The 12,227-nt window shown below is 46.1% G+C and overlaps 1 long non-coding RNA gene across 3 annotated transcripts in view; it reads right to left on the minus strand.

The window, feature by feature from the left end:
- Positions 1 to 12,227, minus strand: part of LOC139250761 (uncharacterized) — a 31,723-nt gene that overhangs the window by 3,029 nt on the left and 16,467 nt on the right. For all 3 annotated transcript variants that reach the window (XR_011591364.1, XR_011591362.1, XR_011591363.1), the window contains exons 3-4: positions 9,045 to 9,208; positions 5,849 to 5,972 (exon numbers count right to left, since the gene is read on the minus strand). This is a non-coding gene — a long non-coding RNA (uncharacterized lncRNA). The remainder of the gene's footprint in view (positions 1 to 5,848; positions 5,973 to 9,044; positions 9,209 to 12,227) is intronic.

The raw sequence follows: 12,227 nt of genomic DNA on the forward strand, positions 1-12,227 counted from the left end.
ACAGCACATGTCCCATCTCCCGGAGGACCCTCACACAGCACATGTCCTATCTCCCGGAGGATCCTCACACAGCACATGTCCTATCTCCCGGAGGACCCTCACACAGCACATGTCCCATCTCCCGGATGATCCTCATACAGCACATGTCCCATCTCCTGGAGGACCCTCACACAGCACATGTCCCATCTCCCGGAGGATCCTCACACAGCACATGTCCCATCTCCCGGAGGACCCTCACACAACACAAGTCCCATCTCCCGGAGGAGCTCACACAGCACATGTCCCATCTCCCGGAGGACCCTCACACAGCACATGTCCCATCTCCCGGAGGACCCTCGCACAGCACATGTCCCATCTCTCGGAGGGGCTCACACAGCACCTGTCCCATCTCCCGGAGAACCCTCACACAGCACATGTCCCATGTCCCGGAGGCCTTCGGCTGGCTACTCTATGTATTTTTAAGTTCTTACTTTTTTTCTAAAGCAATATTCTTATCTATGTTAATGTTACTGAGGAAAACTAGTGTTATTAAATTCTAATATTTTTGCATGATCTTCAAGGGTGAAGACTCATCAAAGTGCTGGTTAATATTTCCGCCATACTCAGTGAGTCCTTTGTAACCGGTCCTTGAACACCCTTCAGTGGCCCAACACAGTCTTTGATAGTTCTCTGACTCTTTACATAAATAAAAAAGGCTCTTCCCATGACTGCCACAGTTGCCTACAATTCTTTTTTCCAAATAACCTTTTTGCTGATCGAATAGCCGCTTCCGTTTTCATTGTATTCAACGCTATTTATTTGTGTGTTAAATTTCTTTAATTTATAGAGACATTTCTGTTTACATGTTATTTGTCTTTGTACAGAGCCAGTCAGCCACCTTGGCTTTTACTTACCACATTTCCATCTTTAGATTTTGGCTTTTCCACATTTTAATTCTGAAATACGTTCCATTTGTATTCAACATCGGTCACATCACCACCAAGTCGGGTTGGCCAATTTACCTGTTGCAAGTCCTCTGCCATTTTGGAGAAGTTTGCCCTTCTGAAATGCGGTGCGAGTTGCAGGTTCTCAGTCACTTTGGTTCTCCTGGCCAATTGGGACCCTACAATGTGATTACTGTTGCCCAGATGTTCCCCCACACGGAGACCTGATAGGAGGTCAGGCTCACTACTAAACACCACATCCAATATATAATTTTCCCAAGTTACTTCATTAACATGTTGAGTCAGGAAACATTCCTGTATATTTTCAATAAATAAGAACAGAAGAAATAGGAGCAGGAGTAGGCCATAAGGCCTCTTGAACCTGCTCCTCCGTTCAATAAGATCATGGCTGATCCGATCATGGACTCAGCTCCACTTCCCTGCCCGCTCCCCATAACCCCTTAACCCCTTATCGTTTAAATAAATTTAAGACAGAAATAGACAGTTTCTTAATGTCCTAACTTCCACAGCTCTCTGAGGCAACGAATTCCACAGATTCACAACCCTTTGAGAGCAGAAATTTCTCGTCATCTCAGTTCTAAATGGGCGGCCCCTTATTCTAAGATCAAGCCATCTAGTTATAGTCTCCCCCATCAGTGGAAACATCTTCTCTGCATCCACCTTGTCCAGTCCTGTCATAATCTTATATGTTTCTACAAGATCAAATCTCATTCATAGAACCATAGAAAATCGGTGCAGGAGTAGGCGATTCGGTCCTTCGAGACTGCACTACCATTCAGTCAGATCATGGCTGATCACTCCCTCAGTACCCCTTTCCTGCTTTCTCTCCATACCCCTTGATCCCTTTAGCCGTAAGGGCCATATCTAACTCCCTCTTGAATATATCCAATGAACTGGCATCAATAACTGTCTGTGGCAGGGAATTCCACAGGTTAACAACTCACTGAGTGAAGAAGTTTCTCCTCATCTCAGTCCTAAATGGCCTACCCCTTATCCTAAGACTTTGTCCCCTGGTTCTGGACTTCCCCAATATAGTGAACATTCTATCCTGTCCTGTCAGAATCTTTTATGTTTCTATGAGATCCCCTCTCATCCTTCTAAATTCCAATTTATAAAGGCCCAGGTTATCCAGTCTCTCCTCATATGTCAGTCCTGCCATCCCGGCAATCAGTCTGGTGAATCTTCGTTGCACTCCCACAATAGCAAGCACACCCTTCCTCAGATTAGGAGACCAAAGCTGAACACAATATTCCAGGTGAGACCTCACCACGAGCCTGTATAACTGCAGTAAGACCTCCCTGCTCCTATACTCAAATCCCCTAGCTATGAAGGCCAACATACCATTTGCCTCCTTCACCGCCTGCTGAACCTGCATGCCAACTTTCAATGACTGATGAAACATGACACCCAGGTCTCGTTGCACCTCCCCTTTTGCTAATCTGCCACCATTCAAATAATATTCTGTCTTCGCGTTTTTGCCCCCAAAGTGGATAACCTCACATTTATCCACATTATAATGCATCTGCCATGCATTTGCCCACTCACCTAACCTGTTCAAGTCAACCTGCAGTCTTTTAGCGTCCCCCTCACCGCTCACACTGCCACCCACTTTAGTGTCATCTGCAAACTTGGAGATATTACACTCAATTCCTTCATCCAAATCATTGATGTATGTTGTAAAGAGCTGGGGTCCCAGCACGGAGCCCTGCGGCACTCCACAGGTCACTGCCTTCCATTTAGAAAAGGACCCATTTATCCCGACTCTCTGCTTCCTGTCTGCCAACCAGTTCTCTATCCACGTCAGTATATTACCCCCAATACTATGTGCTTTGATTTTGCACACCAATCTCTTGTGTGGGACCTTGTCAAAAGCCTTTTGAAAGTCCAAATACATGACTTCCACTGATTCTCCCTTGTCCACTCTACTAGTTACATCCTCAACAAATTGCAGAAGATTTGTCAAGCATGATTTCCCCTTCATAAATCCATGGTAACTTGGACTGATCCTGTCACTGCGTTCCACATGCGCTGCTATTTCATCTTTAATAATTGATTCCAGCAATTTCCCCACTACTGATGTCAGGCTAACCAGTCTATAATTACCCACTTTCCCTCTCACTCCCTTTTTAAAAAGTGGTGTTACATTAGCTACCCTCCAGTCCATAGGAACTGATCCAGAGTCGATAGACTGTTGGAAAATGATCACCAATGAATCTACTATTTCTAGGGCCACTTCCTTACACTCTGGGTTGCAGACTATCAGGCCCCGGGGATTTATCGGACTTCAATCCCATCAATTTCCCTAACACAATGTCCAACCTAATATGGATATCCTTCAGTTCCTCCTTCTCACTCGGCACTCTGTCCCCTAGTACTTCCAGAAGGTTATTTGTGTCTTCCTTCGTGAAGACAGAACCGAAGTGTTTGTTCAATTGGTTTGCCATTTCTTTCTTCCTCATTATAAATTCACCTGAGTCCGACTGCAAGGGACCGACGTGTGTCTTCACTAATCTTTTTCTCTTCACATATCTATATAAGCTTTTGCAGTCAGTTTTTATGTTCCCGGCAAGATTCTTCTCATACTCAATTTCCCCCCTCTTAATAATACCCTTTGTCCTCCTCTGCTGAATTCAAAATTTCTCCCAGTCCTCAGGTTTGCTGCTTTTTCTGGCCAATTTATAAGCCGCTTTCTTAGATTTAACACTATCCTTAATTTCCTTTGTTAGCCACGGTTGAGCCACCTTCCCAGTTTTATTTTTACTCCAGACAGGGATGTACAATTGCTGAAGTTCATCCAGTGATCTTCAAATGTTTGCCATTGCCTATCCACCGTCAAACCTTTAAGTAACATTTGCCAGTGTATTTGAGCCAATTCACGCATCAAACCATCGAAGTTACCTTTCCTTAAGTTCAGGACCTTAGGTTCTGAATTAAGTGTGTCACTCTCCATCATAATAAAGAATTCTACCATGTTATGTTCACTCTTCCCCAAGGGGCCTCGCCCAACAAGATTGCTAATTAGTCCCTTCTCATTACAAATCACCCAGTCGAGGATGGTCAGCTCCCGAGTTGGTTCCTCGACATATTGGTCTAGAAAACTATCCCTAATACACTCCAGGATATCCTCCTCCACCGCATTACTACCAGTTTGGTTAGCCCAATCTATATGTAGATTAATGTCGCCCATGATAACTGCTGTACCTTTATTGCATGCATCCCTAATTTCTTGTTTGATGCTGTCCCCAACCTCACTACTATGGTTTGGTGGTCTGTACACAACTCCCTGTACCATTTCCTGCCTTTTGGTATTCCGTAGCTCCACCCATACCGATTCCACATCATCGAAGCAAATGTCCTTTCTTACGATTGCATTAATTTCCTCTTTACCTAACAATGCCACCCTGCCTCCTTTTCCTTTCTGTCTACCCTTCCTAAATGTTGAATGCCCCTGGATGTTGAGTTCCAAGCCTTGGTCACCCTGGAGCCATGTCTCCGTGATGCCAATTACATCATACCAGTTAGTTGCTATCTGCATAGTTAATTCGTCCCCCTTATTCCGAATACTCCTCGCATTGAGGCACAGAGCCTTCAGGCTTGTCTTTCTTACACACTTTGCCCCTTAGAATTTTGCTGTATTGTGGCCCTTTTTTCCTTAGGTTTCTCTGCCCTCCACTTTTACTTTTCTTCTTTCTATCTATTTTTTGCATCTGCCCCCATTCTACTTCTCTCTGTCTCCCTGCATAGGTTCCCATCCCCCTGCCATAGTAGTTTACCTCCACCCCAACAGCACGAGCAAACACTTCCCCTATGACATTGGTTTCAGCCCTGCCCAGGTAAAAACCGTCCAGTTTGCACTGGTCCCACCTCCTCCAGAACCGGTTCCAATGAACCAGGAATTTGAATCCCTCCCTTTTGTACCACTCCTCAAGCCACGTATTCATCTGAGCTATCTTGAGAATCCTACTCTGACTAGCACATGGCACTGGTAGCAATCCTGAGATTACTACTTTTGAGGGAGCATTATTCTGTATTTAATCCATGTTGTACCTGCCCTGGGAGTGTTTGATGGGACAGTGTAGAGGGAGCTTTATTCTGTATCTAACCCGTGCTGTACCTGCCTGGGAGTGTTTGATGGGACAGTGTAGAGGGAGCATTATTCTGTATCCAACACGTGCTGTATCTGCCCTGGGAATGTTTGATGGGACAGTGTAGAGGGAGCTTTATTCTGTATCTAACCCATGTTGTATCTGTACTGGGAGTATTTGATGGGTTAGTGTAGAGGGAGCCTTACTATGTTTGTAAACCATGTGGTAAGTGTCCTGAGATTGTTTAATGGGACATTGTAGAGGGAGCTTCACTCAGCATGTAACCTCTGCTGTATGTGTTTGGGAATGTTTGATGGGACAGTGTAGAGGAAGCTTTACTCTGTATCTAACCCTTGCTGTACCTGTCCTGGGAATTGGACAGTGCAGAGGGAGCTTTACTCTGTATCCAACCCATGCTGTGTTGCCCCTGTGAGTGTTTAGTGGGAGAGTGCAGAAGGAGCTTTCCTCTTAGTCCAATGCATGACTTACCTGCCTGAGTGTTTGATGGGGCAGTATAGAGGGAGCTTTACTCTGTATCTAACCCAGGCAGCAACTACCCTGGAGTTGATTGGTTTGACAGCATTGAGTGAGCTTTACCCTATATCTAACCCGTTCTGTACCTGCCTGGGAGTGTTTGATGGGACATTGTAGAGGGAGCTTTACTCTGTATCTAACCCTTGCTGTACCTGCTCTGGGAGTGTTTGATGGGACAGTGAGAGGGAGCTTTACTCTGTATCTAACCCGTGCTGTACTTGCTCTGGGAGTGTTTCATGGGACAGTTTAGAGGGAGTTTTACTCCATATATAACCCGTGCTGTACCTTCTCTGGGAGTGGTGAAGTGAACCGAGCTGTGTCCATTCTCATTCTTGTTGAAGATGTTGGATCTTTCCCCTGTTTGGACCTTCAGCCATGGCGGTGACAGGCATTCCCAGGTTCTGATGCTCTATAATAAATATATTAATAGGAGGGTTAGAGGGAAATATTAAAATGGGAAGGAGGACATTGCCATGATACCCAGTCCCTCCTCCCCCACCGGTACAACAGCGGTTAGCTCTGGGATCGAGCATTTCCCAGTGTTACAATCAACTCTTCACATCAGGTGTGACACAGAAAGCTGCCCAGTAAAACCAGTGAGTCCCACTGATCTCCACAACCCAGTTCCAGACGGGCTCCCGTCGGCCGAGAGTCCGCACTGGGAGCACCCATTGGTGAGATTTACTCACAGTGTAGGCCCAAACCATTATTCCCAAGGTAGGGAATATTCAGCAGGGAAATGTGGAGCGGGTGATAATTGATGAATTAAATGCTCCTACATTCAGTTTTACTTGGTCTGGCATAAGAACATAAAAAATAGGAGGAGTAGGTCATCTGGCCCTCAAGCCTGCTCCGCCATTTAATGGTGGTATTGTATTATTTTTATTCACAGATGTGTGTTTAATATTTTTGAGTTGGGATATTAAATTATGCCATTTTATGACTATTATATCTATCCACGTACACAACATATAGCTGGGTGTAATTCCTCTGGTCTCGATGGGCAGTGATATTGTCCGTGTGTTCAGGGAGATGTGAACTGGTTGCTGCTTCTATTTGAATATATTGACCATATCTCATGGTGTCAGCATCTGACTAATGAACTCCACTGGGCAAGCCACATTGTTCACATGCCTGACACAAGACTCCCAAAGCAAGTGCTCTACTCGGAACTCCTTCACGGCAAACAAGCCCAAGGTGGACGGAGGAAACGTTTCAAGGACACCCTCAAAGTGTCCTTGATGAAATGCAACATTACCATCGACACCTGGGAGTCCCTGGCCAAAGACCACCCTAAGTGGAGGAAGTGCATCCGGGAGGTCGTTGAGCACCTCGAGTCTCGTTGCTAAGAGCATGCAGAAATCAAGCTCAGGTAGCAGAAGGAGCGTGCGGCAAACCAGCGCCACCCACCCCCTTCCCTCAACCACTGTCTGTCCCACCTGTGACAGAGATTGTGGTTCTCGTATTGGACTCACTGTTAGAGTGAAGCAAGTTTTCCTCGATTCTGACGGACTACCTGCGATGATGAAGAATGAGCACTTTAGGGGGTGAGGACATTTCCCTCTGTCCCACTGATAACATAATGTAGAATGAATTGTGTACCTTCAGTCAGGGGATATATAACATCGATTTGTTTCATTATCTTTAAGTGTTTTACAATCTCAAAACACCATAAATATATCATTGGTAGAGTTAGCTGATGTTTTACAATCACAATTCTCTACTTGTGCTTGTGCAGACACACGCTCATGCACGTTAACTCTCAGCATCCTTTCCTTTCCCCACTGTGGAAATGCAAGCGATTCAGTCTCGGATCAGGAATTTCTCCAAACAGGTGTTGAAGTTATTCTCTGGCATTAATTTGTGAGGAGTTAGGAAATTAGCAACAGGGTTTTGGATGAGTGCAAGTTTACGGGGGGTGTAAGAAGGGAGGCCGGCCAGGAGAATGATGGAATATTCAAGTCTAGAGGTAGCAAAGGATGAGATAAGGTTTTCAGCAATAGATGGTTCACCTGCTGTTGTTCCTCAGTCTGGAACCCCTGTTCACATCCAGCTGCAGACCTTTTTTTTATCACTCCATCATTTACCCGAGATCTAACTATGCGAGACAGAAAATTAGATAAATATTGATAAAGTGACGTGGATTGGGACTCCCTCTGACCTTTTTCCCCAGTCCATCCCCAGGACCAGTGTGTATCTGAGTCAATGGGACTCTCTCTGACCTTTCTCCCCAGTCTATCCCCAGGACCAGTGTGTATCTGAGACAATAGGACTCTCTCTGACATTTCTCCCCAGTCTATTCCCAGGACCAGTGTTTATCTGAGTCAATGGGACTCTCTCTGACCTTTCTCCCCAGTCTATCCCCCGGACCAATGTGTATCAGAGTCAATGAGACTCTCTCTGATCTTTCTCCCCAGACTCCCAGGACCAGTGTGTATCTGAGTCAATGGGACTCTCTCTGACCTTTCTCCCCAGTCTATCCCCAGGACCAGTGTTTATCTGAGTCAATGGGACTCTCTCTGTCCTTTCTCCCCAGTCTATCCCCAGGACCAGTGTTTATCTGAGTCAATGGGACTCTCTCTGACCTTTCTCCCCAGACCCCCAGGACCAGAATGTATCTGAGTCAATGGGACTCTCTCTGACCTTTCTCCCCAGACCCCCAGGACCAGAGTCTTTCTGAGTCAATGGGACTCTCTCTGACCTTTCTCCCCAGTCTATCCCCCGGACCAATGTGTATCAGAGTCAATGAGACTCTCTCTGATCTTTCTCCCCAGACTCCCAGGACCAGTGTGTATCTGAGTCAATGGGACTCTCTCTGATCTTTCTTCCCAGTCTATCCCCAGGACCAGTGTGTATCGGTGTCAATGCGACTCTCTGACCTTTCTCCCCAGTCTATCCCCAGGACCAGTGTTTATCTGAGTCAATGGGACTCATTCTGAACTTACTCCCCAGTCTATCCCCAGGATCAGTGTTTATCTGAGTCAATGGGACTCTCTCTGATCTTTCTCCCCAGTCTATCCCCAGGACCAGTGTGTATCTGAGTCAATGGGACTCTCTCTGACCTTTCTCCCCAGTCCCCCAGTACCAGTGTGTATCTGAGTCAATGGGACTCATTCTGACCTTTCTCCCCATTCTATCCCCAGGACCAGTGTTTATCTGAGTCAATGGGACTCATTCTGACCTTTCTCCCCAGTCTATCCCCAGGACTAGTGTTTATCTGAGTCAATGGGACTCATTCTGACCTTTCTCCCCATTCTATCCCCAGGACCAGTGTGTATCTGAGTCAATGGTACTCTCTGAACTTTCTCCCCAGTCCCCCAGGACCAGTGTGTATCTGAGTCAATGGGACTCTCTCTGACCTTTCTCCCCAGTCTATCCCCAGGACCAGTGTTTATCTGAGTCAATGGGACTCTCTCTGACCTTTCGCCATTGTCCATCCCCAGGACCAGTCTGTATCTGAATCCATGGGACTCTCTCTTACCTTTCGCCCGTATCGATGGATGAAAGTTCTTTGAATCGATAGTTTTCTCTGTTTCGTGCTTGCACAATCCTGGGCTGGTTCACCTGGTGTTGTTCCTCAGTCTACAATCCCTGTTAGGTCCACAGCTGGAATTTTCTCAAGCACTCCTACATTCACCGGGATATCTAATCAGGACAGAAAATGAGAACAATATTATCGGGGTGAAATAGAGTGCGATGTTAACCTACCTTGTAGTTACTGGTCGAAACAAAACATTCAAGTAAAAATAATTCCATATTCCGCGATTAGAGACTCCTCATATACTGGACGTGCATTTTCCAGGAGTAGGTCACATATTGAAGTTGGAAACATAGAAAATAGGTGCAGGAGCAGGCCATTCAGCCGTACTAGCCTGCACCGCCATTCAATAAGATCATGGCTGATCATTCAACCTCAGTATCCCATTCCTGCCTTCTCTCCATACCCCTTGATCCCTTGAGCCCTAAAGGCCACATCTAATTCCCTTTTGAATATATTTAGTGAACTGGCCTCAACAACTTTCTGTGGTAGAGAATTCCACAGGTTCACCACTCTCTGAGTGAAGATGTTTCTCTTCATCTCGGTCCTAACTGGCTTACCCCTTATCCTTAGACTATGTCCCCTGGTTCTGGACTTCCCCAACATCGGGAACATTCTTCTTGAATCTACCCTGTCCAATCCCATCAGAATTGTTTATGTTTCTATGAGATCGCCTCTCATTCTTCAAAATTCCAGTGAGGATAAGCCTAGCCGATCCAGTCTTTCATTCATATTTCAATCCTGCCATCCCCGGACTCAGTTTGATGAACCTTCGTTGCACTCCCTCAATAGCAAGAATGTCCTTCCTCAGATTAGGAGAGTAAAATTGCACACAATATTCCAGGTGTGGCTTCACCAAGGCCCTGTACAACTGCAGTAAGACTGTCCTGCTCCTATACTCAAATCCTCTCGCTATCAAGGCCAGCATGCTTTCTCCGCTATCTACAATCACTGCCCATTCCTTTATATTCCTGGCTGAAGCCCATCCAGGACACACCCGCCCCGTCTCCACCTGTCTGTCTGTCCCTCGTGTTTTGCTTTCTCTCAGTGACACCTCAGGCAAAGAGAGAGCTGAGAGACTATATATTCAGCTCAGACACTCAGCAACTTCCCTGGAGCGTTGGCCAGCTTTAATGACATTGATTAACATTGGCTTTCTCCCTCCCACTGTCTGGGGCTCTCTCTGTGTCCGGAGAGACAACAATGGACATCCAATTCGCTCTCAATTCCTGTCTGAGAGAGGGACAGCCCACCGTGTGTGAGGTCAGGGCCCCGCCCACCGTGTGTGAGGTAAGGGCCCCACCCACACAGCCCCTGAGCCCAGCAGCGGGAATGCTGCAATGTGAGAGAATAAAGAGAGAAGGTGCTGGGAACAGTCAGCCTGAGAGCTCAGGTAGTGTGTGTGGGGGGAGAGAGAGAGAATGGAGGTGAGGAAAGATCATTGTCATTGGCCTGACATTCAGGGTCACGGGGCTTTACCTGCTGCTGGGGACAGTGCAGCTGAAAGATTGAGTGACAATATACAGCAGTGTTTCCAGCCACAACATGTTAATGCAGTAACTGGGGAAAACCAGAGATTGGATCTGGTGTTTAATAGTGAGCCTGACCTCGGATCAGGCCTCCGTGTGGGGAACATCTGGGCAACACTGATCACATTATACCTTCCCGATTGGCCGGGAGAACCAAAGGGACTGAGAACCTGCGACACGGACCGCATTTCAGGGCAAACTTCTCCAAACTGGCAGAGGATTGTAACAGGTAAATTGGTCAACCCTCCTCGGTGGTGATGTGACCGATGTTGGATATCAATGGAAAGGTTTTAAAAACAAGTTTAAAAATGTGGTAAACAAACGTGGTCAAAATTAAAAGACAGAAATATGGTAAGAAAAAGCCGAGGTGGCCGACTGGCTCTGTACAAAGATGTAAACAGAAAAGTTTCCATAAATTAAATAATTTTACCGTAAATAAATAGGGTGAATACAAGGAACAACTAAAGAAAACGAAGGCTGCTATTTGATCAGCAAAAAGGCTCTGGGAATAAAAGGATTGTATTCAACTGGCCGTCATGGGCAGAGCTTTTTCAGTTATGTGGAGAGTCCGAGAACTATCAAAGTCTATATTGGGCCACTGAAGGGTATTCAAGGACAGGTTACACAGGACTCACTGAGTATGGCGGGAATATTAGTGAGTACTCTGCATCAGTCTTCACCCTTTAACATCATGCTCAAATATTAGAATTTAATAATAATACTAGTTTTTTCAGTAACATTAACTTAGATAAACATGTTGTTTTAGAAAACATTCAGAACTTAAAAAGAGATAGAGCAGCAGGGCCGGAGTATATACATCTGAGGGTCCTCCGGGAGATGGGACATGTGCTGTGTGAGGGTCCTCCGGGAGATGGGACATGTGCTGTGTGAGGGTCCACGGGGAGATGGGACATGTGCTGTGTGAGCCCCTCCGGGAGATGGGACATGTGCTGTGTGAACCCCTCTGGGAGATGGAAGATGGGACATGTGCTGTGTGATGGTCCTCCGGGAGATGGGGACATGTGCTGTGTGAGGGTTATCCGCGAGATGGGACATGTGCTGTGAAAACCCCTCCGGGAGATGGGACTTGTGTTGTGCGAGCCCCTGACATGTATGTTTAATAGCTCATTCTGAAATAGTTCCGACAGATTGGAAGGAGTCTAATGAAGTCCCCATTTTAATAAAAATGTGACAAGGCAGACCCGGGTTACCAGAGGCCCATAAGGTTAACATCAGTAATAGGTAAGATGCTTGAAAGAATCATAACGGATGCAATATATGAATACTTGGATAGGGAGGGACATATTAGGAACTACACAACCCATTATAAAGAGTTCATGTCTCCATACTCTAATTGTACTTTTTGAAGAAGTTACAAAGTTGGTGGATGAGGGAAGCCCAGTAGACATTGTCTGCTTCGATTTCCAAAACCGTTTTGACAAGGTGCCACACAAGAGGCTTCTCTATAAGATAGGAGCCTCTGGTGGTGATAATATATTGAGCTGCATACAGAACTGGCCGGCAGGATGTAGGTAAAGAGCAGTTATAGATGGATTTGGATCTGTTTGGTACCGGTCACCAGTGGTGTCCTGCAGGG

This window comes from Pristiophorus japonicus, unplaced genomic scaffold, assembly GCF_044704955.1.
Source record: "Pristiophorus japonicus isolate sPriJap1 unplaced genomic scaffold, sPriJap1.hap1 HAP1_SCAFFOLD_42, whole genome shotgun sequence".
Taxonomy (NCBI): Eukaryota; Metazoa; Chordata; class Chondrichthyes; family Pristiophoridae; genus Pristiophorus; species Pristiophorus japonicus.